The sequence below is a fragment of the Musca domestica genome, unplaced genomic scaffold, assembly GCF_030504385.1.
Source record: "Musca domestica strain aabys unplaced genomic scaffold, Musca_domestica.polishedcontigs.V.1.1 25, whole genome shotgun sequence".
Classification (NCBI taxonomy): Eukaryota; Metazoa; Arthropoda; class Insecta; order Diptera; family Muscidae; genus Musca; species Musca domestica.
The window spans coordinates 10090863-10118450 of NW_026712277.1; the positions used below are offsets into that span (position 1 = coordinate 10090863).

Sequence of the window (27588 nt, forward strand, 5' to 3'; positions counted from 1 at the left end):
TAAACTGAGTGGGCATAATGACAAACATAGATAGTAGCATGGCTTGTTAGGTTGGCTGAATGGTTGGTTGGTTGCTCGACTGGTTAGTTGGTGGTTTGGGTGGCTGACTGAGGGTGGATAGGCAATTTTGCCTGTCATCCTTCCTCCTTTGTTTCGTTCTCTTGCCGGAATGACTAAAATGATTAAAAAGCTTTAAAACTAAATACTATAGAAATGTAAAGAGGGGTTGAATGTTATCTTTAATACCAAGCTAAACTATACGAGGGAGGGTTTTTAAAGTAGAGAAATTATAGAAAAGTAATTGTTTTTTAAAGGAAGTTGGTTTAAATAACTCCTTGGGGGAATATCCCCACAAAAATTAAGGTAACTGATGGGAATTAGTGGTCTTCCCCGCCCTCCTCCTTGCAAACATTGTATTTTTTTCTTCTCTAGTAAATTAACGTTATTTTATGGGATTTAGTCAGTTTATTTTTAAAAAAGAAAAAAGCCATAGTACCTCAAAAGTACCTCGAGAATTCGATCGAATTTCACTCTCAACTCAAATTCGAACGAGGGTTCTTCTGCGAGTAGAAACAATAAATACCAACACGTTGAAGAGCATTGGAGTCACATGATCCGACCTTCGAACTACTCGCTCGAATTCGAGTAAAGAATAAAACTTGCTCGAGTTAAAGCGGAAGCACTCCTAAGAGAATACCCCATATTTCGATGTCACGCGAGTTTATTTTAGAGCATCTATTGGCAGCCTCGAACGAAAAAGTATCAACAAAGAACAATTATTCTCTCTCCAGCCGATGACTTAAGCCAGTCAAAAAAGCTTTTTATGTATTTTCACCTTTACTCTATTTTAAAAAGGGTAGAGAGTAAACTTCTTCTAAAACTCATACTCTTTGAGTAATATCACTCACGAGTATTTTTTCAGTCGTAAAAAAAGATCAAAGGGCAAATCTCCTATTTCGAACGTTAAAGTCAAACCTGGGTGCAAAATTACAAATTTTTAAATTCGTACCTTTCATGTCTTGGATATAGAGACCGATTTCGCATTCAGAATTAAAATTCTAAGTCTTTAAAATAATAAGTAAAAAAGCAGTAAGTTCGACTGGGCCGAACTTTGAATAATCTCCACCATTTGGAACGAATTTGGAAATTTTCTCAAAAAATAAAATCCGTTAAAAATTTTGCTAAAGTCTTAAAAATACCGAATATGACCGTTACATTGGGGTCTATACGAAGACGTGCACCTGCATCCTTATAAGCCTCATAAGCCATTACAATAGACAAAAGTTGTTGCTTAAAAAAATCCGTTGAATAATGTAGCTAAAATCATCAAAATACCGAATATAAGAAGGTACTGTTATATCGAGGTTATACGAAGTCCTGGACCTGCATACGCCATTTTTTGTCAAAAGCTGTATTACCCATTACGAATTCCAAATACGAAATTTCAAACAAATTCGGTGAATATTGCACCTAAAATCCTCAAATTACCGAATATAGGGATGTACAGATATATGGGGTCTATACGCAGACCAGGACTTACATACACAATTTTCTGGCACAGGCTGTAGTAGCTTTAGAAAGTTCAAATATGAAATTTCAAACAATTTCGGTGAATATTGTATCTAAAGTCGTCAAAATACCGAATATAGGGAGGTACTGTTACCTGGGGCCTATACGCAGACCTGGACCAACATAGACAATTTTCTGTCCTAGACTGTAGGTCCAGGGGGTAAGGAACTTAGAAAGAATTTCTAGTATGGATTTTTATACAATTCCATTGAAAAATTTAGCTAAAATCATCAAAATACCGAATATAGGGGGGTACCGTTACATGGGGAATATACGATATGGTGGACCTATATAGACTGTACTCTTCCTTAGGGTAGAGTACTCAGGTAGAGTACTCAGAAAATATTGACGAAAATGGTAACAAAAGTATATCGACGAGCTGAGTCGGCCCAGGAATTATAGTTTTCGGACCGGTCGCGAAAGTTTGCATTTACGTAAATAACGATCCCAGTGGAGAACCATTAATTACTCTTATGGAATAGAATCTTTACCTCATTGTCCATCAAAAATCTTCTTTGAGCAATTTCACTCACACCTATCATACCACCCTCCTCTTTAATTTTACAGCACAACAACTTTTGTCCACAATCAAAAAATAAACTTTTGTCCTCATCTCTCTAGCCCCGGGGGCGTTGGCATAAAAACGCGCCAGCGCACATTTACCCAAAATTTGTTTGGTCTTGTTTTCTGTCACTGTCAAGTGTTTGACCCGGTGTCTTTTTTTTTCGCTTTTATTTACATCGTGTCAAAGTTGTGTCGTTCTTGTTGTTATTACTACTGCTACTGCTGTTGTTATTGTTGGTGGTGCTGTTGTTTTTTAATTTCAGATTAAGTTGTTATTGTTGTTGTTTGGGTTTTGTATTTTTTATTTTTTTGCTAGGCAAAGATTGTTTTTTTTTTTTTTTTTTGGGTATGTTTCATACATGCAAATAACTGTTGTTGGGTAGGAGGGGGTGGTAATGGTGATTGTGATTTACTAAAATATAATTCAAGGTAATGGTTTTTCATATATCATATCCAATTTCTCATATGATGTAATGGAATATTTTTGATTATGAATTTTTTTATTGGCTTCTCCATAAACGCCACTCTAAATAATTATATTTTGAAAAGCTGTCATTATGATAATTAATTATTCATCTGACAGGATATTAATGTGGAATTTTGATCGGCGAAAACACACGTGTGGTGACAACTTAAATAAGGCATGTTTTTCAACTATGGAAAATTTTTTTTTATTCAACGGAATTAATTAGGTGACTTCGGATGGGGATTATAAAACAAACAATTCAAAAGAAGGCCGTCAATGTATTAAAAAAACGTGTGCCTATAAAACGAAAAAAAAAATATTAAATTTTGTCAAGAATATAATATTGAAAAATTGCAATCTGCCAAAATCAAGTTGGTATGTTCCAGAATCTTCGGGAATATACCATTTTGCCATTTTTTTTAATTTTATGCTTTGCACGCAATCTATCCCCTCTCTCCGTAGCAATATCAAAAACAAATCAACAAAAAATATATTATTTTTCCACTGGCTCGGCTCCTAGAGTAAACCCTTACTCAATTTCGAATATTTTATCTCCCCCTCTTTCTTTTCAAATGGGTGTTCTCACGAGCTCTCCCACATATAGCAAAGGAGTGAAGAGTAACCCTCATGTAAAACTCGTACTCTTCGTGTTCTCCCACAAGCGATTATTTTTCATTCACGAGAAAAATCGAGCAAATCGGGGCTCTGGTTTTGAATGGGAAAATTGTGCTTCGCAAATTTAAAACAATCCGGTTGATAATCACTGTGAAGCCCTAAAAATTGAGAGAAAATCTACCTCTGTTTCAGTTTATTTCAGAAAATATATACCTAAGATCTGTTGTTACTACGATAACAGATTTCCCCTTTATTATATCGAAAAGAAATTCAAAAAGTGGCAGATTCTTACAAGTTCTGCAACAGAGCATTAATTTCAAAAAATCCTTAAAAAGATACCGGTACAAATTGATTTCTAGGTCTACTTGGAAGAGACTCTCTATGTCTCGTGGAAGAGAAAGAGTTTTATTATATCCCTTTCTTCTCTTGCTCTTTTTGAGGCAGGAGTTAGATTTTTATTGACAAGGTTGATAACCCCCCTCCATCTCTCTCTTCAATAGGACAGTGATCGGAATTCCACGTCAAACAGAGGAACAGAGCTGCAGGATTTTTTTAAGAAAGGAACATAAAATTCAGAAATCTTTATGTGAATTGATAGCAAGGTCCATATAATTTAATGTTTGAAAAATTTTTTATTCAAATGTTGACACTGACTCCGCCTCAAGTGGTATTTCCGCTTGGTCCAATTATGGCAGACACTTTCTAACATTTCGACCGGTATCTCGCGAATAAATGCTTGAATGCTGTCTTCCAATGCGACAATCGAAACGGACTCGCCTGTATAGACCTAGATAGCCCCACAAAAAATGGTCTAAAGATGTTTGACGGTGAAACCAAAGACGAACAAGTAAAAAAGCCGAGCCGAACTTTTAATAACCTCCAGAATTTGGAATTAACTTGAAAATTTTGCAGAAAATTCCGAAAACTACAACTTAAATGAAAACCGTTATATGGGACTATACGAAGACGTTGACCTGTATACGAATTTTATTTCCATAGGTTGTGGATCTTCTAATACGGAATTTGAAATAAAACGAAATGAAACGATTCCGGTGAATAATGTTGCTGAAATCATCAAAATACCGAATATAGGGAGCTACCGTTATATTGAGGCTATACGAAGACGTGAACCTGGTGGAGGGTATAAAAAGGGTGAGCTGTTTAAACCAGAATAGCCTTTTAACTCTATTCCATGCCTCCATCTAGGGTCCCTCAGGAATCATAAGTCTCTATTCAGATTTTGAATTGAAATTTAATTTTTATGTGGAACTTACTTTTTGAGGATAGTTTCTGGAATTTTTGAAAATCTAGTGAATAATTGATCTCCTAAGAAATATCTCTCTGTTCCCGGATATATGTTTTTATATAAAGATATTGACGTTCTCTGAAAAGAACTCTTAATTTAGTTGGAGTCTCTGAAGATGAAGCCTTAGATTTTTTTTTATAAAAAACTTGATCCCCTTTTGGAATTCCGTCTTTCTGAAGAAGTGTATCTCTCACCTTCTGTCTGTCCAAAAATGTTGTTTGAGAAAATAAACCGTCAAGATAAAATAAATTTGGTTCAAAATATGTCTACAATTTCTAAATTTTTAATATTTTCAACATCAAACATCCTATCCATTATCCTTAGGCCACTGTTTCGAATATTCATAGAGTAAATTTTTATATTTATTTCTATGTCACTTTGAATATTAAAATAATAACTCACCAAAAATGCTGCCTTACAATCTCCTTAAAGCCATCATGAAACCAAAAATGATTTGGGTATTCAATATGTTCCCTTTTAAAAAACAATGTTTTAAATATACTTCACAATTTCCTGTTGGGTCCAAATTTTAATATGCTGACCCTTGTTTCAAAAACAGATGATGCCGCCTATTAAATATGCATGTCAGACATCAATCAAACCAGTCATACATACGCATTTACATGCCTAACAAGCGGTACTCTTTGGCCATGTCATTGCAGTTTGATGTGATGGCTAAAATTCTTTACATATCATCATCTAAGACAGTTTACTTAATGAAAAAAGAAAAAAAAACGAGAAGAACAACAGCAGCAGTGGTTGGCATACAAAACAAAAAAAGCAACACAATAGTAAACTAAATAAATATACTCACTCATAAACCCATACACATAAAGGAAATATTCTCCTCTTCTCGAAATATGCCTTAGAATGCAAGTTAACTATGCCAGCAGCAACCCTGACAATGTTGTCCTCTTCCTAAACTATGTTAGAAACACTGGCAAAAACAAATCAAGTCAAGTACACAACAACAAGTGGTCTCCTTAAATGCAAACACACCCACTCTTTTAAGAATATTCAAGATGAGAGGGAGAGAGTGAGAGAGAGCGGGAGGGAGGGGGAGAGGAATTACTGAAACGGTTAAAACTATGACATTGTCATTCTGTCTCTTTGACTCTTGAACTTGTTCCTCGCCTTCGTCGTCTTCTTCTTCTTCTTCGCCTCCTTGTTTAAGTAACAGGGGCCACCCAGTTCATCAGTGAACCTAGAATTGTTAAAGAATTTTACACTCACTAAAGTAAGGAAAGGAAACAAACACACATGTTCACACATATACATATATCTACTGTTATGCATACATCCATTCAAGTTTGTATTTACAATGCCAGCGTCATATGTTTTACTTGAGGGTTGTGTAAAATGAAACAAAAAATGCAAGGAATTGTAAAAAACGACCCAACTACTCACGCATTCGAACATACAAACAACGACGTATATGCATGCATACATACATATGAACATATGTAATATTAACGATTTATACATTCATAGTTTCACCGAGTAATATCTGAGGTCCAAAATCCCCCACAACCATATGCACATATTAATGAAGGGAAGCATATGAAAGGCAATGTATTGGGGAGGTTCGTCGAGAGGGAATTAAAAAAAAAATATTTCGATATGAGAAGTTTTACCTGGTAAAACATTTTTGGTCCACGTTATGGCCTCTAAATATGGCGCCCAATATTTGGCCTTTATTGGGTGTGTAGGGGGTAAGATAAGGCTGCATATTTGAAAAGTCGAGCTAGAAGTGTGCTACTAGGTATAAAACTTTAATCCATTGTATTGGTCAAGGGCATAGAGCATAGAACTGATATGAGGATCGCCGGGTAGGGTGCATTGACGTACTAAAGCTTTTTTGTTTGGAATTTGAACTTTTAGGATGAGGTAAAAAATAACAGCAAAAAAAGTCAAACATCACAATTTTTACATTTTTTAATGAAAATGAATGAAAAGTAACGAAATGAATGAAAGCAAAATATGTCGGAAATATCATCAAATTTTAGAATAAGTTTAGATTTGTTCGATTCGGTCACCTTTGGCACGAATTATGGCCTTCAAATGGCCAATGAAACAGTTATACGCTGCGTGAATGTTTCTCTGCGGTATTTCGGCCCATTCCCGGCGAAGCGCTTGCTTGAGGTGATCGACACTTTGGTATTTTTTAGTGCCAACCTTCCTTTCCAAAATACTCCAGACACAATAGTCCAACGGATAGGTATCCGGAAATGTTAGTGACCATTGTGAGTTGTTTGTTTACAAACAGCTGGACAACGAATGGCAATTCGGCGGTTCACCACTTTCGGCCAAGCGAAGCAACACTTTAGCTCATTTGAGTCTATTTTCTTTCTGTTGCGGTGTAAGTTCTTGTACTTTTTGGAATTTCAATGGATTTACCCCGAGCTGATTTTTCAATATTTGCCGAATTGAATATTGCGATATGTTCAGCTCACTATACATTTTTCGGCCCCTCCAACACGGGTTTCGATCAAGCCGCTTCTTTACTTTTTGAACTATTTTTGCTGAGGTTGTTGTTTTCTTCTACCCACTTCCTTGACGTCGGGCTACACTACCAGCATCTCGGTAACGAGCGATGGTACGAGACACAAAAGATTTATTCACATTTAAATTCTGCAGTTTTTACATCTCAACCTGTAGGTCCACGTTTTCGTATAGCCCCCACATAATGGTACCTCCGTATATTCAGTGTTTTGATTATTTTTGTCCGTTTTTTCACGGATTTGTCTGAAAATTGGAATTTGTAGTTCATAATGGGTTCTGGCTTCGGCTGCAGAACATTGAATATTAAGGTCCATGTTTTCCTATAGCGCAAATATAACGATACCTGCCGATACTCGGTATTTTGATAATCCTAGTCACACTAATCCATGAAGTCGTTTCAAATTTGTTTCGAAAAGAAGATTTCGTGAATGGCAATCCTTGAAGTATAAAATTATCTATAGAGGTTCCCGCTTTGGTATGGCTCTCTTACAACGGCCTCACTCACTTTATGGTTTTTTGGAAACTTTAACAGCATTATCTTGGTATTTGGTATTTGTAGTTTAAAGTGGAACACGTTTGAATTCGGATACTTTTATATAAAAATGTTTTCTTTACCCAAAGGTGGTATAAGATCGGCCTGGCTGAATTTAATGTTTTTTTGCTTGTTCAATGTAGATTAACTTTTTGTTATTTGAAAGATTTCGGTCTCAGTTGGGCCGATTAGCTCCTGTCCAGAAATATCCAATATAATTTTAGTCTTTATACAATGAAAGTTCCATCCACCCTATTATCTAGGGGAAATTGTAAAATGGAATATAATATTGCGTTGAAACCGAACATAGGCTCTAATGCGTGTGGTAGGCACACATGTACACATGCATGTATGCCTGAATTTGTAAGTATGTGTGTATGTGTGTTAACAATGTCATTGTGGATTAACATTCATGTACTCTTCCAGCAAATGGTATTGTGGATTTGTGTAAACATTCACACACACACACACATACACCCTCCCACACCCGCTCAGAACTCTTGGGGTTTTTTTCTATTTGGTTACTGTTTGTTTTTCTTCTTTTTTTTTGTTTCGAATACATTTCAATAGAAGAAGGCTGAGAGAGAGAACCAAATACAAATGAAAGGAAATCTGTAGCTAACCTTCAATGGTGCACAGTTGTTTGTTGAATACACATGAGTGTGTGTGTGTGTGTGGGAATGAATGAATTATGACTTATGAATATGAATCTATGGCAACCAGTTTATTCATCTCAGCTCTTTGTAGGGGAGGTAACTGTTACTGTTAATGGTTATTATTCGAAATGTACTTGATTCGTTCTCAGAAGAGAATTTCACCTTAGCCCAGCAAATTAATGGGAAAATCTGAAAGGCATGGCTTTTAAGATGTTATCTGAAAAGAGTTGAGTTGAATTGAATACCCTTTTTAATAAAGATATTGTGAGAAGACTACGAATGGAAGAAGTGTTCCTCAAAAAGTCCTTGAGCCAAGAAGTACTCTTCAGCGAAAATTTGAATATGTTAAATATTCATAAAGATATACAATTACTACTCGCATATGACATAGTTTTTTTTTCTTTCAATTTATAATACAATTTGTGTGGTATATATCCCATTTTGTTGATTGGAATATTACATTTGAAATTCCACACGTGTCATAATTATATTATTAACGTTTATTTTTTCTTTTTTTTTTTTTGGTTATTTGTTTCTCATTTATTCTACTTCTCCCTTAGCTATCACACAATTCATATTCATATTTAATATTGTATAATGTGCCGTGTCATTGCATGACACATGTTAACCCATACTCATACACACACACTCACACCTATTGATATAGATAATGTGAGTGTCTCAGCACGTGTGTACATGTACAACAGTTCTTTGTCTATACCTTGTGCTAACATTACAAGTTTCAGGGAGTTGTTTTTTTCTTTCGATTGGCTACGTTGATAGCCCCGAAAAAAATTCATCAATATTTTATTTGGCTAACATTGACACTTACAAGGATTTCCCTTGAATGATAAAAGGCAGACACACACTTGCATGCGAGAGAAAAATAATATTCAAGAGAAGAAGGTAAGAGCGGAGAAAATATTCTTGAAATTTTACGAAATTTCCAACACACATCAATGGGAATTGTAAATACTTTGGAAACAAGTTTCAAAGTTTTTTTTTCTGTGACAGGATGTACGATTCGTTTGCATGTGCTTAAATGGAAAGCATGGGATTATTGAAGACGAGAATGTACGGTGATTTCCAAAAAATTACTCGAAGTGTGATTAAAACCCCGGTATTGATGCGTATACGTGGCAGGCACAACAAATATTTATAATACGCTACCTGGGTCTCAATTCTTGTTCTATGAAATATGAAGAGCATTCTTTTATATTTTTTCATATTTTTATAGAACATGAATCCAGCCCAAGGACTTTATTACAACATCGCCCATTTAAAATTCTAATTTATATTTGTCATTTCATTTGAACACCTCAAAATATCTGTAGGAGACCCTATGAAGAAATATCTAAAAATTGGCAGGAATATTGGCATTGGTACTCAAATTTTTATATCCTACATCACAAGGTGTTCAGGGCATTATGTCTTTGTGCATTTGTTTTTAACAGGTAAAAGGAAATGAAATAGACCCATAGTTCCTTTTTATGATCTGCATAGATTCACATTCTGAGTTTATTTATGCATGTCCATCCGTCCGTATGTCCATGTAAATTTGTAAACAAACAACAGATCGCATCTATAGTCCGATCCAGATGTAATTTTGCACAAGTCATTTCTTTGATACAGGGACAACCCCTATTCAAATTGGAGATAAACGGTCAAAATTTAGATATAGTTTCATATACATGGTTAGATGAAAAATTTGCAACCAACTTCAGACTACTGTCATTTCAAAGACACTCGTCCGACAGCTGTTAAAATTATTCCAATGACAGCTCATTATATTGTTTACCAAACATTTTGGTGAGCATTTTCCAGAAAAAAAGTTATTCGGATGGATGGAATTCAAGCGTGATAGAGTGATTTCTTTATATTTGGCTAGAAAACCACAAGTGGCTCCAGCATTTAAATGTAAATAAATCTTTTGTGTCTCGCACCATCGCTCGTTACCGTGATACTGATACTGGCAGCTTAGCTCGACGTCAAGAAAGTGGACGGAAGAAAACAGCAACATCAACAGAAATGGTTCGAAAAGTAAATAAGCGACTTGATCGAAACCTGCATCGCAGTGGCCGAAAAATGGCTCGTGAGCCGAACATATCGCAGTATTTCATTCGGCAAATATTGAAAAATGAGCTCGGGGTAAATAGAAAGCCATTCCAAAAAGTGCAAGAACTTACACCGCAACAGAAAAATAGACTCAAGAAATCTAAAGAGTTGCTTCGCTTGGCTGAAAGTGGTGAACTGCCGAATTTGGGTTTTTCCGATGAAAAAACAATCGTTGTCCAAATAAATTGGTCGTGTTTACTTGCCAAAGAGGTCAGCTTAAAATGTGCACCTTCATTGTCGCCATAACAGCCGATGGTCGCTCTCCGCTCGTATTAATCAACCGTGGCATTAGAACAAATGCCGAATATTATCGCGAAAATATTCTGGAGGTTGTATTAAAGCCCAAGGCAAACATTTTGGCTGCAGACCTTGGACATTCCAAAAGGAATCAGCACCATCGCACTCAGCATGCGCTACCCAAGAATGGTTAGAAAATGAGGCTCCTCGTTGGACTATTGTGTCTGGAGTAGTATGGAAAGCAAGATTGGTGCTAAAAAAAAACCAAAGTGTCGGGCCAAACTATCTCAGGGCAACATTCGGGCAGCGTGTAATGGTTTAATTGGCAGTTTGAAGGTCATAATGCGCACCACAGGTGACCAATTCAAACAAATCTAAACTTATTCTAAAATTTGATTTTATTTCCGACATTTTTTGCTTTAATTCAATAAAATTAAAAAAAAGAATTATGGCGTTTGACTTTGTTACAGTTCTTTTTTATCTCACCCTGTAATATCGTTTTCCATTATTTGTAATCTTTAAAAAAATGGGAAAAATTCATTCACTTTTTTTGAAAGAATATGTCTGAGAAAATTTAATCTGAACCGACCAAACTAAATTTAGATATGAGCATTTAAAAAGATTTTTACATTTCCGATGAAAGATCTCAGGCCAAAATCTGAATTTTTTTAATCAATGTCTTATATAATCTTAAATCGTAAAATTATTCGAAAAAGCACGTCTTTGCCTTTGTTCGCCTAGAAGAACCTTCACATATTTACATTATTTCATAGCCGTGAATTGTCACTCATAGCCACTTAGGACCCCATAACAAGAAGTTGTTTCACAACATTTGAAGCCATAATCATAACATAAGAAATTTAATATTTTTGGAGAAATTTCATAATACTATCATTATCTTCACGTAGATCATGTTGGAAGATGGCAAAAGTAAAATAGGCAGGCAAATAAGCTGAAGTAGCGGATCTGTACCAAATACTTTGTGAAATCGCTCTGGACCATTAAGAATGACTGATTGAAAAAGTTTACTTCAGTCCAGTAAAAAAGGCTCGATGAGGCGAAATTTGAGGTCTAGAATTCGATAAGTCCGAGATCACTAATAAAATGTAAACGAAAACTTATCTAAAACTTAGAGTGGGCTACTTTATATTTCTTAGGCCATAAGGTTTTAGGGCGAATTAAATGCGGCTCATGTGAAGATGAAAAAGAAATAATAAAGAATTAAGCGTTGACGAATGCTTGAACGCTTTTTATTGTGTTCCTGTTATTCAAGAATGTATTGGGGCGTATACGTTATGAAATATGGATATGAATTAATTTAATAACAATTATACGACACCATGTCCGAAGGGAATATCGTTTAACGTTTTTCTACCACTCTCGCCTTGTTACTGTCTGTCTTTAAAAAAAAATTATAATCCATAAATAATATGTTAAAAAATATCTCTAAACGTTACTACATTTCAATAGCAAATTAATGAAGTCTTTTATGGACTCTTTGCAAGTACCCCTCCAAAGAATGACATGCACACAGATTGTAACATCAACGATTATGAGTGAAATGAAGAAAATCCACAAAGAAAAAAATCCAGAAAAAAGTAGGAAAATCTCTTCGAATGCTAGCAGCTAACCTAAGGCCATAGAAGAAGAAGAAGAATGAAACACATTTCCAAGAATAGAAGATAAAAACCCAGTAAATAAGAAATCAGACCGGCTTGTGTATCAATTTCATTACTGTTTCTTTTTCTTTAAGCTATAAATATAAAATTTCCATTTATTTCTGCCATGAAAAGAAATTCATTAAAAGAAAATCTTTAAGAAATTGCAAATGTTTTTTTTTTCTTTTGGAGAAATTTATTGAATTACCCAGAATTGTTTATTAAGACCTCAAAATTACGAGGGAAACGACCATTAAATGCCCACAATTTCGATATTAAGAAACCATTTGCCATAGGTCATTAGGAAAATCTATTTAATTATTATTTCGTTGAAATCCATTGTAGATATCAACATTTGCCAGATTTAATGGCAATTAACACCCAAAATTAAATTTAAAATAATAATTATTGAAAATATATCCCATTTCTTTTGTTCGCCACTGTAACCACATTGGAAACGGCGATTCATTATCTTCCCAGAAATCATATAATTATATGATATAATTTTCTGATTAATGATGCTATCTAGAGAAGCCTCTCTTAAATTACATGCTACATGGGTCCACAACACATAAAAGAAGATCTCTATCTTTGGTAATAACCCTACCAACATGAATAAATTACCCGAACAGATAGATATTTATAATAATGAAGTCATCTCATATTGTTATTGAAGGTCAATTGGTTTGCTGCTTTACACATATTCATCAGACACACACACACACGGAGCCATATATATGCAACATGTTCTCGCCATGGCAAATAATACCCCGTTCTCCATCCCTTTGAACTCATCCAACATCGTACAAACAACACTTCATAAATATTAAATGAATCTCTTTGATTTTTTAATTAAATAAACACACTGACATGCCACACCGCGCAGTGCAGTGCAGTGCTGCCCAACGCAGCGTTAAAATCTTTGTTGTATTCTTAAAATTACAAATTTTCAAATTTGTTCGAATCATAACAACAGAAGCATCTATTATGACATGATTAAGTGTTGAGATGCATTTTGTGCAGCGCACACACACACACTCACACGCCCATTCATACACATCCGTATTTATAGGCTGAAATTGAAATATTACAGGTACGGTTGAATTGAGTGCCAAAGCTTCCTAATGAGACAGCGCACATCGTGATTATTTGTAAACTAAAACGCCCACTTCTTGTCGGCTTGTCGATAAATATGAATTATGGCTATTCAGGGTAATGGGATTTAAATTGAAAAATTGGGGGAGGGAAAGGTATGTGTGGGGACGAAAGTATTAAAAAATAAACAGAAAAAAAATACTTATTAAAAAAATTTGTTTAAATGTTAAAAAGGTACCAGAAGGAGCGGACCGACATATTACATCTTCACACCACACATTTCGTCAATAAAAATATTGTGGTATGTGTAATTCAAAGACAATCGGATGCTTACCTCATATTTTATAAGAGTTAGAATTATTCAAAATTTTGACTTTTTGTGGGGGAGGTACTTGATGGAGTGAACCGATATTGTCTATTTTCGCACCTGACCTAGCACTGACACAATTATTAGGATTTGCAAAGTTGAAGCAAAATCGAAGTACCCTTTCTTTTTCTGTGCAGTAAAATATTTTCATTGAAAATGTTGATATTTTGTGGGAGAGCTATTAAAAGGAGTGGACCGATATTGCCCATCTCCGAAATCGATCTAAGTTTGATAATAATTTTACGATATACCAAGTTTGGACCAAATCGGATACTCCATTCGAGAGTTATGGTGCGCACCAGCCAAGCAGACCGTCGGAAGGACGGACGGACATCGCCAGGTCGACTCCAAATGTCCTTAACCGGATTTGGTCCAAAGAGTCCTAGGGTCGATAATCGTTATGTCGATGAGGCACGTTTTGACCGTATCAAATAATATATATCCTCTCTACGGATTGCTGCTCTACACCTCGTATTTCGTAAAATATCGAAATAATGGATCTACCCCAGCTTCTATTATACCAATCCAGATTCAAAGTCAAATAGCAGACGAAAAGCGAAATAGCTTGCATAATTTGAGACATCGAAAGAGAAATGTGTTGCTCAATAGTTTCAATTTTATCCTTATCCTCAAAGAGCCTCCAGACCACAAATCTTATCAGGAGGTGTCGTAAGCTACGTCAGATGATGTGTTCTCCTCTGCTCACTCAGATTGCAGAATTTAAAGTCCCTCTCCTCCTATTTTGTAGGCATAGGTTTTTGAGAGAACTCTGAGCTCAATATAGCAGAGAGAATAAGGGAGAGAGTAGGCCAAGGTTATTCAAGTTGAAAGAACCGGTCATTTTTGCTTTCATACCATGCACATGCGTTGGTTCCTTGCCTCATGTTTCTGTTAGCTTATTTTCAATAAAACTTATTGGGTTTATCGATGAAGTAACGGAAAGGTGACTTGTGGGGGTCTTCATATTAAAATCGGATTTGGAGCCTTGTAATGTTTATTCATTGGTTATTACATTGGACGTGATATGGTAAAGTCTCAAGGCCATTCTAGACTTTGGACATTGTAGAACATGGATATATGTTACTTTTCTGATGATTGAAATATTGCGAAGATTTCAGCTTGGAAAATACAATAGTTTTCATTAATCTTGTCCGAAGGTCTGACGTCCTGAAACACCATCTCCTTCTCAATTTTTTAAAAAATTTGTGATGATGACAAGGTTTCCTACAACCTTCGCTTATATGCCCAGGCAGTCACTGTTTCCCTTTTGGAAATTTAATATCAGTCCTACTAATGTTTAGGACCGGAGAAATGTTGTCAGTACTCCAATATCAATATTTCCAATACCCTGCCGATTTAAAACATTTTCATAGATTTTTCTCTCCTGAGTGTCACTTGAAGAAGCCTTAACCTAGACCAGAATGTCCTCCAATTTTCAATATCATATTGAAAGGCAAGGGATAAGAATCGCACCCTCTAGTCTCAAAAGATAAAAGAGGTTCGATCTATTACCTAAAGACTGTCAACGAACCAGACACTCATAGACTTATATAGACTAAAACACCATCGTATGTATACAGTATATTGTCTGATCCCCAGACAGGAACATGGTACAATCAAACCTCCATACGTTCCTTTTTCGCCATGCTCGACCCTAAATTATTATCATGTAACATAAGGCGTATGATTTATAAAAGTAGTTTTCATTAAAATTGATCATACGACACAATCAGATTATCGTGTTCGAAGATTTTAACTAGATTTGTGCCGACCTAGTTCGGACACACTAGTTCCTTATCTAGTTCCGGGGACTCCGGTCGATTGTATGAAAAATCCGCGTATGAGTGATATGAAATTTATGAAATCACTCATACTTTTAGGAACTGGTATACTGAACTATGAACTAGATTGGCGCAACTCTAATGTTGACGAATAAAATAATAAACAAACGTTGTTTTTTATAAAAACAACAATAATGGGGTTAAGCCTGAACATTTTGCTACAACGAAAGTTTTGCAATATCAATTGTTTGAAAATAAGGTAAAAGGAATATTTTTGTTAGATTGGGGTCCTATCCTTTTAATTGGTAGTTCAAAGACTTTACTAGAATAGCACCGAATCCTAAATATAAATTTATTATTTGATGATTTTTTTTTCTCATAGAATGCTTTAATTGACATGAAATAAATGGAGGACATTGTCTGAATATTTGAGTGTGTTTAAAATTCACTTTTTAACATACTGAAAATTGAGATTAAAAGCGTGAGTATATTTTGTATGAATTGAAAACCATTAAGAGATAATTAAAACCCTTCAACAATTAAAATGAATTTTTAATTATGAAAAAATCTTCATTCTGTCCCGGGGCGATAAATACATTCCATTTTTACTTCATTATTTTACCATAAAAATTGTGTTCTTCCTCAAAATTTACTCTGCCATGAAAATCCACATCATTCTGCTCATAAAAGTTCTCCCCTTTAAAAAACCCCGAATTAATATAGTCATAATAATAGTAATAAAAAAGTGAGTAATATTTAAATTACCATATCCAATCGTAAAATCGGGCCTTTCATTAAAAACATTTAATTCAATATTTCGAAGGTACGTTAAGGCCAATAAACATTTTGATTGCGAAAAAAAGAGAGAAAGAGAACCCCAAACAAAGAAAGGAGAAAGTAGCAAAAAGTTAACAACACCAAAACACATAATCGTTATGGCCCAAGACATGCCAACGACAAACATCACATCTGGACGAAATTTTGTAACGAAATACATAAATATGTGTGTAAATAAATACGAAAATTTTTTTTTTTTTTTTTTTTGGGTTGCTATATAAGTGTAAAAGTTTTTGTTTTCATTTTACCAAAGCTGTCAGTCGTAAAGGAAGGAAAGGAAGTTAATGTTGTTACTGTTGCTGGCCATAAAACATTGTTAAAGCCAGACATTTGGCCAAAAACAAAACGTTGAAGAAGAAACTTTTTGCTTTTGAATGGCTGGGTGCCGGCAGTAGTTTGGTGTGTGTATGGGCCCAACAAGATAAATATTCAGCTGCCTGATAAAATAACACTTTCTTATATTCATGTGTAAGATTGCCAAATTTAAAGATATTTTCCTATTAAATATGCATTGTCAAGTGATAAAGTTGGTATGTAGATTTGAAAAATGTTTTAAATTCCAAACTACAAAACACTCTTATCTTTTGGAAAGACAATAAAAAAGACACTTTTCGGAAAGGGAAAAATGTTAATTTCAATTGTCGCAAAAAAGGCTAAAAATATTTGGCAAAAATAGAAATATAAGCGAACAAGTGAAAAGGGCAAAAGTAGGACGGGGTCCTACACCACTAATTTTCTTTAAAAATTTAGATCAAGGACCAAGGAAACTCTTTGTAAGGCTTCGAAGAGTGACATCTAAGGGCAAGTAATTTATATAAGAAGTAGTTTTCCACAAATTTGAGTTTAGTAATGAAAAGAAACGATTGAATAAGATTTTAATAAAAAAAATTAATAAAAATTATATTCGTGTTTATTTCTCTTTTAAAACGAGTTTAATGATCTGCAAATTTCTGTGGAAAAGAAAGCCAGAGACACTATCACACACTCACCACTATGGGAAGAGTTGCCCCTTTTGTTGAGTGGCTCTTCAGATTTATTTTGTGTGGATAATAGCTTACAAGGGTCGTTCTTTGGAAAGTAGTATTTAATTTTGAATTGGGGGGATTAAGCATATGCGAATAAAATACCAGAATTCGATTCAAGTTCGATTCGAGTTCTACTTGCAACTCTTTTTCACAGCAAAGATTGCTTCCATTTTTTTTTTTTTTGTTTTTTGGGGTTTTTGATAGAATTACGGCGACTTATTTGTGGCTACGATTTCGTTTAACTCCTACATTGTGCAACATAAAAATATTTCCGGGAAAAACAGAATACTTTATGAAAGTAGGGATAAACAAGTAAAAAAAGCCGCTAAGTTCGTCAGGGCCAAACTTTTAATACCCTCTACCACTTCGAAGGATCTCAAATAATTTAAAAAAAAATCCGTCGAAAAATACCACTTAAATGAAAACCGTTATATGGGGTATGATATAGGGTGTTGTACCGATTTCGAACTTCATATACGAAATTTGAAACAATTTCGTTGAATAATGTCCCTGAAATCATAAAAATACCCAATAAAGGGAGGTACCGTTGTATGGGGGCTATACGTTATTGTGGTTCTATATAAACAATTCTCTTTCAGGGATAAAATACTCAGAAGGAACACCTGGTGTCGACCCTGCCGAATTTGGAATTTGGTTTTCTCCGATGAGAAAACATTTGTTGTCCAGCAGTTTGTAAACAAACAAAATGATCCGATCGTGTTTACTTGCCAAAGAGTTCAGCTGAAAATTTGCATCTTCGTTTGGTCACCAGAACTCAAGCGCAGGCTATGGTGATGGTGTGGGCCGCCATAACAGGCGATGGTTGCTCTCCGATCGTATTAATCGACCGTGGCGTCAGAAAAAATGCCGCATATTATCGCGAAAATATTCTGGAGGGTGTACTAAAGCCTTGGTTGGGCACGCAAACATTTTGGCTGCAGAACGTCGAACTCAGCACGTGCCACCCAAGAATGGTTACAAAATGAGGTTCCTCGCTTCATTTTCCAGCGCTCAATGGCCATCAAAATCTCCGGATACAATCCGTTGGACTATTGTGTCTGGAGTATTTTGGAAAGCAAGGTTGGCACTAAAAAATACCAAAGTGTCGATCATCTCAAGCAAGCGCTTCGCCGGGAATGGGTCAAAATACCGAAGAGCAACATTCGGGAAGCGTGTGACGGTTTCATTGGCCGTTTGAAGGCTTATGGCCAAAGTTGACCGAAATTAAATGTGTAATTCAACTTCGATTTTCGTATTGACTGATTGTCTTACTACAAAAGATCTCCTCAATTCATCTTTGCCAGGACCAAATATATGCCTCATAAAGTAAAAACTTTTCACAATTTCATATTTCTTTTTTTTTTGTATATTTTAACTCTTAAATGTTTTCCGATCTTCATAAAACGCAGTACCAAACCTAGTTGATAATAAATCAAACTTTATGGAAACTGAACATTTTGATAGAATTATTGAAAAGCTTAGATGGACGAGCAGGCATTAGTTTGAAGAGTCAAATATTCCCAACTTAAAAATTTCAGAAAAAAATGATTTAGAAAAAGCTGAGAAATGTATTCCTGGATATGAAAATTCGATGTTTTATATATCCAGAAAATTACATATAAAAATATGGAGTCAAAAACTCGACGAATTTACTATTCTGAGAAAAATTGGCCATCTAGAAATGGGAAAATAGCATCAATTAATGGTCTAAATCACCGAATACTTTAGCAATAAATTATATCCGTTTAGACTCACTTTTTGAAATATATCGTGTACACATTCAAAATTCTGAATTTATATGCAAAATTAAGCTTATTTTCCCATACATTTCCCCAACAGAGTATAAGTAACAAATCTTTCCCTCATTCATAATAATAATACGCCAAGTGGTACCTTAAATTCATAAAAATCATACGGCACATCCAAACCAATTTTTTACAATTTTAAATCTGCCACAAAATTAACATTTGCCCACCGCGTGCTAAACTGATTCATGAATGTAAACACCAGCTTATCTCAGGTATTTCATCAAGTGCCTGATTAATTAAAATCTGCACGCCAACTTAATTTAAAACTCATTTAAATTCAACTACAGTGATTTGAATTAATCTGGGTTTAACACTGCTGACATTTGCAAAAAAAAAAACAAAGTGCCGGCGCTAGGCAGTGAAGTCATTTCGTGTATAAAATGGCCAAAAGAAAAAGGCATTTCGTAGAAGAAAAAAAGTGCGACTATTTTTAAATTTTCTTGGAATTTTCAAAAAAATAATCGAAGAACATGAAAATTTTTTTCAACATTCCAGGATTAAATTTTCTCCAAAAATTATTGAAAAAATATTGGGAGATTGAGCAATACAACGCTACTAATTGTAGAAATTTTTTAATAAAATTTAATTTTCGCAAAAATGTTTTAACCTTCGGTAAGAGTAAAAAAATACTTATTGCGTAGTTAACAAATGTTGTAGGCAATAAGAAACCAAATTTCCAGGTGTTCTTCTTTGCTTTTGGCAACTAAGTGACTTCTTTTTTTATTGATTTTGATTAATGTTATATTTTATTAAGGAAGATATTAAACAGAAATTATTTATAATTACATTGGCTTTCTCAAAAAATCGGCTTATCTGTTGTTTTCTTTTCAAAACAATTTGATTTTATTTTTGCAATTTTTCCTTTTTTTATTTTTTTCACTTTGTTGTATTTTTTTATTTAGTGTTATCAAAGATATTGCATCACTTTTGCACACAAATTAATTTATTTTATTTTTTATTTATAATTTTATTTTAATAATTTTGATATTTTCAAAAAGCAAAGAGAGAGACTTTTTCTTCTTGTGAACGTTTACCACGAATATCCTGTGCAGACTGATTTGAAATTGCTTGAAAACGTGGCTTTTACGTGAAGTGAATTAAACGAAAAATATACCCTAACTGTGTGTGTGGTTGTGTGTGTGCAAATCCCCACACGATATACAACGAACGTTGTAGAAGAACGAAGTATGCGCAAAATGTGGCCACCAAATCAAAACACAACGCCTCTCTTTCGCTCATTTCAATTGAAAGTATCAATGAAATTGTATTTTATGCCGTATGAATTGAGAATAAGGCTGGGGGAGAGAGAGTATTCGCAATGTATGAACTGTGAGAGAGAATAGTGTTCTCAAAAATTTCCCAAAACAAACCGTGTGGGGAAACATGTTGCTCATATTACGATGGCTTAGGTTGTGGGTGTTTTTGTTACTGTTTGGGTGGTTTTGCTTTTACCAATACTTAAGTATTTCTGTCGATGTGACTTAAGAGAAAACAGTGTTTGCAGCATGTTTATAATGCCGGATGCAGCATCGTTAAAAGAAACATGTTGCAATTAAAATCTAAAGCTAGAGCAACAGATTTCGAAAAATATGTGGACTAGTTTGACAATTTTTTGTACTCACGAGCAGTACGGCTGTAACCCGAAAATGTATTTTTAATATTTATGAATCCTTGGTGTTTAGGTAAGATATAGACTGTATTCTGAGACCTATAGTAGAATTTTAATGCAAATAATTTTTTGGAACATTTTGACTTGCTATGATCCCGTTTAAAAGGAATTTTTAACGATTTAAAAAAAGGACCAAATAGACGACTTTATTGGTTCAAATTAGAGGATTAAAATGTTCGACCAAAATAATCCTTGTGAGTAATATTTCCACAGACTTGATGTGCCCAAAATGCCAAGATTCCAAGGAATCTTAAGCCGACCAAAGAATAGTTTCCTTTTTTCTGTTTTATCCTGCTAAGGATATTACAATCGTCTTATATGTAAATCATCTCATCTATTTTTTATTATTTTATTGAAAAGCAAGGAAAAAGGTTTTGAATACCCTCTGTAGTACCCATTAGAAACTTCAAATACAAAATTTGAAACAATTCTGGTGAATAATGTTGCTGAAATCAGTGAAATACTGAATGTGCTAAAAGAAGACCTGGACCTCCATAGACAATTATTTGTCCTAGACTGTAGTACCCTTTAGGAACTTCAAATACGAAATTTAAAAGAATTCCGGTGAAAAATGTCGCTAAAATCGTACCGAATAAAGGGAGATACTGTTATATGGGGGCTATAGGAAGACCTGGACCTGCATATGCAATTTTTTGTCATAGGCTGTAGTACCCAATACGAACTTCAATTACGAAATTTGAAACAGGTCCAGTGAATAATGCCGCTAAAATCACAAAAATACGGAATGCAGGGAGGTACCTTTAAATGGAGGCTATACGAAGAACTGGATCTGTAAAGACAATTTTTGTCGGAGACTGTAGCACCCATTAGGAACTTCAAATGCGAAGTTTGAAACAATTCCTGCGAACAATGTCGCTAAAATCATCAGAATACCGAATATAGGGGGGGTACCGATGTATGGGGGCTACATGAAGACCTGGACCTGCATAGCCAATTTTTTGTCACAGACTGTAATACCCATAACGAACTATTATTACGAAATTTGAAACGATTCCGTTGAACAATGTCGATAAAATCATAAAAATGCCGAAAGTAGGGAGGTACCGACATATGGGGGCTATACAAAGATCTGGACCTTCATAGACAATTTTCAGTCACAGACTGTAGTAGCCATTATGAACTATTATTACAAAATTTCAAACGATTCCGGTAAAAAATGTCGTTAAAATCATAAAAATACCGAATATCGGGAGGTAAATTTATATGGGGGCTATAACTAAACGCGGACCTATATAGCCCATTTCCAATACCAAAAGTTCTGCAGATAAAACACACATTTGAGTAAAATTTTATCAACTTCAACAAATTCGACATAGAATTTTATGCTGATCAAGAATATATATACTTTGTGGGGTCTAAAAGGTATATTTCGAGGTGTTACAGACGGAATGACAAACGGAATCCATACAACGGTGGAGGCTATAATAACCAATTATTTTCAACCTACTGGTAATGGTTCTATGTTTACATTACCTTTTAATGGGTTATTTAGTCCATACAGCTCTTAAGTTTTTACTGAGCATGAAGGTACTTTTGGGGCTCTCACACACATATTTGGGAGTGTTTCCAACACCCCTACATCTTGTGGAAACAAAATAGCTCACCCTCCATGTTGTAGCGGAGGATAAAAAATTCCTTTTTAATTTTTTTGCATTAATTTTCCTCCTTTGTTACTTCGAAATCCCCCCACCTTGATGCCGACGGCAGTTGTTTTTTGTAAAGCAATGAAGCAAAATCCTTACTTCTTCATACAGTGTCCCTTTGGGCTGTTACGGCTGAGTGCCAGCCTACATTGTTAGGCAGTAACGAAGAAGGAAAATAAATGAAAAGCAAAAACAAAAGAAAAAAATCTTTCAAAACAAATAAGGCCACTTGTTGCTCGGCCAAGACGAATAAAAGAACAACGGCTCCCTAGACGGTCGGGACAACAGACATTTATGGTTTGTAACAAATAATAATAATTCATTTTTTTTTTTTTCAAAATTATAAAACTTTACTGTTTACACACACACAAGAATTAAATTGTTTCATTAATAGGACTTGACAAGTAATGGAGGGGTAAAATGGGGATTTATTTTGGTGGTTACCTCTCTTCTTGTTATTTCTCAAAAACACAAACAAAACCCTCTGCTCTAGATGTCTTGTGTGCTCCGTTCTATTTGTCTGTTTGTTTGTTTATTATTAGCAGCATTAGTATTGGCAACATGTTTTCTTTGTATCTCTTGTGTTTTGCTTTATTTGTTTTGCATTCTCAATCAAATGAATGCTGGTATGTGCGAGTGTGTGTGTGTGTGCATTTATGGCACATTAGAGTAATCTAAATGTTCTTTATGGATTATGTTGTTGATTTAACACAACATAAGCACCTCATCTCATTAAATTAGAGAAGTAACACGAAGAGAAAGAGGGAGAGAGAGAGAGAGGCTATGAACTAATGAGGGGTTATATTTAGATGATACATTTCCTCTATCTCTGTTAGGTTTGTTGTGCAAATAAAAACATAAATAACTGGTGGTATGTGTCCACAGAAGAAGAAGAAGACACACAACAACAATAAAACCCATGTTTATTACACTCCACAACTGACTACTTGCATATCAAAGACTTGTACCATGCTTGTTTCGATAAGTTCAAATATTTGTATTAAACTTTTTTATGGCCCATTTCGTTTTCAAATTATGGCCTAAACAATATGTGGTAGATAGATGAAGAAAAGAAAAAAAATCGTGAAGAACATCATTGCCATAAAACAGCCAGCCAGCCATGCATGTAGAGCGACATGTCCTACAATTGTTCTTATTGTTGCCGGACAACAAACAATAAAAGCAAGCAATTAATCATAAATGGGGGTCGTAATCACAAACGATTTTCTTGTCGTCTTGCAAAACTCAGAGAGAGAGAGAGAGGATGAAATTGTTAACGACAACTTCCCGTCAGCAGGGTTTTCTTAAATTGTAATAAATGATTTTTATATAGCCCGTTGTTGCTTCTGGCATAATTGATAGAGGAGAAGACATCATCAAATACTTGCTCTACGATGGGGGATAATGGATATGAAAACGGCACATTGTCATTTAGATGAGAAGAAATGAGGGATATTTCAGATGATAATGAGAGGAAAAAATATAATATTTTAACGTTCCCATAAAATAGCAACAATTATTCCATGTAAACTTATAAATAACATAAAATTATTTTCTTTGTTATGTGTTTCTCCCTAAAAAGGGTTCACCATTTTATTAACACTTACCAAACACTTAATTAAAAACTTAGTTTATCACATATTTTTTAGAAAAAAATGTTTTAATTATACATTGTAAGAAAACCACCTCCACATGACCAAGGTAAATGGGTCGTCTGACCATTTTTTTTTTGTCCTGTTCTACCCAAAGTCTAATCTAAAATAAATAGAGACATTTTGTCACTTTTCTGTGCAAACTTCAAACAATTAAGAACAAAGATTAGTTAAATAAATCTTCGGGCTAGCATACAAGAGGACCAAAGCAACAAACTTAGATGAAGTTTCCTTCCAAATGCAAACCGTTCATGATAAGCCAAAAGCAGGCAATTTCTTTGTTTTGTATTCCCCGAGAAACGGATAAACTGTTTGCCAAAAAGCCACGAAGCTAAAGACACAAAGGCAACAACAGCAACAAGGACAACATCATTCACAATGGCAATTAATTGCGGTTTAAATAACAAACGACCAAACATTAACTAAACAGCAAATGACCCTGGAGGTTTTGGAGAGATGTTCCTGGCACACACATACACACAAAGAAGTGGCTTCTGCTGTGGGATTTCAAAAAATATGTTATGTGGAAATGACCAAAGAACAAAAGAAAAAAAGCCAACGGGAGTTTAAATTAAGCGCCAAAAATGTAACCCTCATTTTGTACAGCAGTAGGGAATGACACGTTTTGGTTCAATGCAATGGTATAAAAACAAGCTTTTCGAAAGCCTAACCATATTTTTTCCAAACAAAAACCAGTAAAATAGCTGCTAATTTCGACCGGGCCGGACTTTTAATACTCTCCACTATTTGGAAGGAACTTGAAAATTTTCAAAAAATTACGATAAAAGCCGTTACGGGGCCTATGCTAAGGCTTGGACCTGCATACGTATTTCTTTTTTCTTTTTTTTAAGATTTTAAAATACGAAATTTGAAACAATTTGGTGAATAATGTCACTAAAATCATCAAAATACCGAATATAGAGGGATACCGCTATATGGGGACTACAGGAAACGAACGCCATAAGTTTTACACTCTTTTTAAATTTAATTGAATGAAAGCAAAGAATGTCGGAAATAGCATCAAATTTTAGAATAAGTTTAGATTTGGTTGAATTGGTCACCTTTGGCACGAATTATGGATCATTTTGTTTGTTTACAAACTGCTGGGCAACGTATGTTTTCTCATCGGAGAAAACCAAATTCGCCAGTTCACCACTTTCGGCCAAGCAAAGCAACTCTTTAGCTTATTTGAGTCTATTTTCTTTCTGTTGCGGTGTAAGTTTTTGCATTTTTTGGAATTTCAACGGCTTTACCCCGACTTCAATGGCTTTTCAATATTTGCCGAATGGAATATTGCGATATGTTCAGCTCAATAGCCATTATTCGGTCACTGCGACGCGGGTTTCAATCAAGTCGTTTCTTTACTTTTCGAACCATTTTCACTTCCTTGACGTCGGGCTACGCTACCAGCATAATGGTAAGATTTATTCACATTTAAATGCTGGAGTGTTCTGACGATAGCCACTTGTGGTTTTCAAGCCAAATATAAAGAAATCACACTATCACCCTGTACTCCAAGTGCCCACTATTTTTTTATATATATTATATACAATATTTTTTATATATAATATTTATAGTTAAATACTTGCTTAAAATATGCGACCATATTCAAATAACATTCTCTCTCAAAGTTCATTAGAATTTCAACATTTGCTGGAACATTCGTAAAATGAACTTGTCTGAATATTTTAAGGATTTTTTGGTTCTTCATTTTCTAATTATGCCAACCTAACATGGATGCTTATATAGACTCCAAATAAGTATGGCTACAGTCTGATATTGACAAATCTGCTTCGCTTTGGAAGAAAAAATATTGCCTGCGGTGGTGACATTTCAATGGAGACTCCATAACAATGCAAATACAGACCCATACACAAGCGTACTTTTAGGCAATGCAAATAAGAAGAGCTTGGGAACAGAATCCACCCAACTTACCGCTGCTGATAATGATGTGGCAGCTATATGGATTGCCATCAAAAGCCCACAAAAAAAAAAAACAACAGACACTTGATTGGCTTATTGCCAATTTCCAGTATTGCCTAACAATAGCTCTCCACAGCTGGTGTTCCAAGCCTATGCGAATTAAGTGTCACATTGTATGCTGCAAAATGTGAACTATGTTTGTACTTTTGGCCATGGATCCAAAGCCTGTTTTTGTTTTCGGCCAGAGATATTAAAAAGGGTTTAGTTGTGTTTTCTCCAGGGAAATCTCATTAATTCCTTTGAACTTTTTAAAACGGAATTTGTCACAGGACACAGACAATGATTGCTGGCTGGCATTTCAAATTGTTCGACAGCTTCGGTGTGTGAGGAAGTGTGTGTGTGGGTGTCTAAAACAAACAATTAAATTTTGAGAAAAACTTGTTCCACGAAAAGAACTAGGTCGCAAAGAATTTCCACTTGAAGTGCATTTCAGTTTGCAATTCCTTTTGAAGATTTCTTTGTTTTTCTTTTGCCCTTCCTTTTGGGCGTAAGTTTCCAAATGCACTGCTGGCGTATTTTTGTTGGTGGCAAAGTGACAACGTAACAACGCCAACCAACATCACCACCAGCTTCAGCAGTTAATTTGATCACGTTCTCCCGCAAGACACAATTTGGTGGTACCGAGTGAAGAAAAGAGAGAAAACAACCGAAATACATACATCTTCTGCCAATGTTGAGAATGATAATGAAGTTGGTTTATTATTTGTTTGAGTGAGTGTGGGTGTGTGTGAGTGTGACTCATTGTTCATTGAATGGGTCACATAAAAGAAATACGAATGATTCCAAACAATGCAAAGAATACAAATTTTGTGTGGCATTGAGTCTTTTGTTGTTGTTTTCTTTAAATTACAGTTTGGGGTTTTTTTCAGATTTGTAATAAGGATCATAAAGATTTTTATATTGAGTACTTTTAAAATGGATTTATTTATTTATTTTTCAAATAATGTAATAAAAGAATTTGTAAATTTTTAAAACTTTATCATTTTAATGTGGTTTAATTGGATGTTTTTTATTGTCTTTGTATCAATTGCGGTGTTCGCAAGGATGATAATCAATTTTTTCATGGAATTAAAATATCGAATATTTTTGATTATTTTTTTGAAAGAAATTCCAGACATTTCATTTTACGACTCTTAACTCATTTAAAAAATAAAGAAAAAAATCAAAAAAATGAGAATAAATTATTGCCTCTAATTTTGAATAATTCTGACCGAAAGCTGACATAGCCTCAAGAACTGTTATACGAAGCTCTTCTACTTCATTATAGTTCCAGGATATTTGGTTACCACAAAATATAAATTTTGAACTACCATGACACTATATTTTATACCTTTAAGTAATAATAGAACCCTTTTAATTCAAGTTTTCAGAAAATGCAACCATATCTTATCTCTTTACCTACTTCCCTACCAATTAATTAATCCCTTTCCCAGCCCAACTATGTGATAGCCCTCATTGAAATACGTGATTGCATTAAGCTTTTTGGG

The 27588-nt window shown here is 34.7% G+C and overlaps 1 protein-coding gene across 1 annotated transcript in view; it reads right to left on the reverse strand.

Annotated features, from left to right (window-relative positions):
• The window catches only part of LOC101895942 (calbindin-32), a 65464-nt gene extending 45277 nt beyond the window's left edge, over positions 1-20187 (reverse strand). The window contains exon 1 of the mRNA XM_059123648.1: positions 19920-20187. The gene's annotated coding sequence lies outside the window, so the exon portion shown is untranslated. The remainder of the gene's footprint in view (positions 1-19919) is intronic.
• Positions 20188-27588: the final 7401 nt, after the last annotated feature.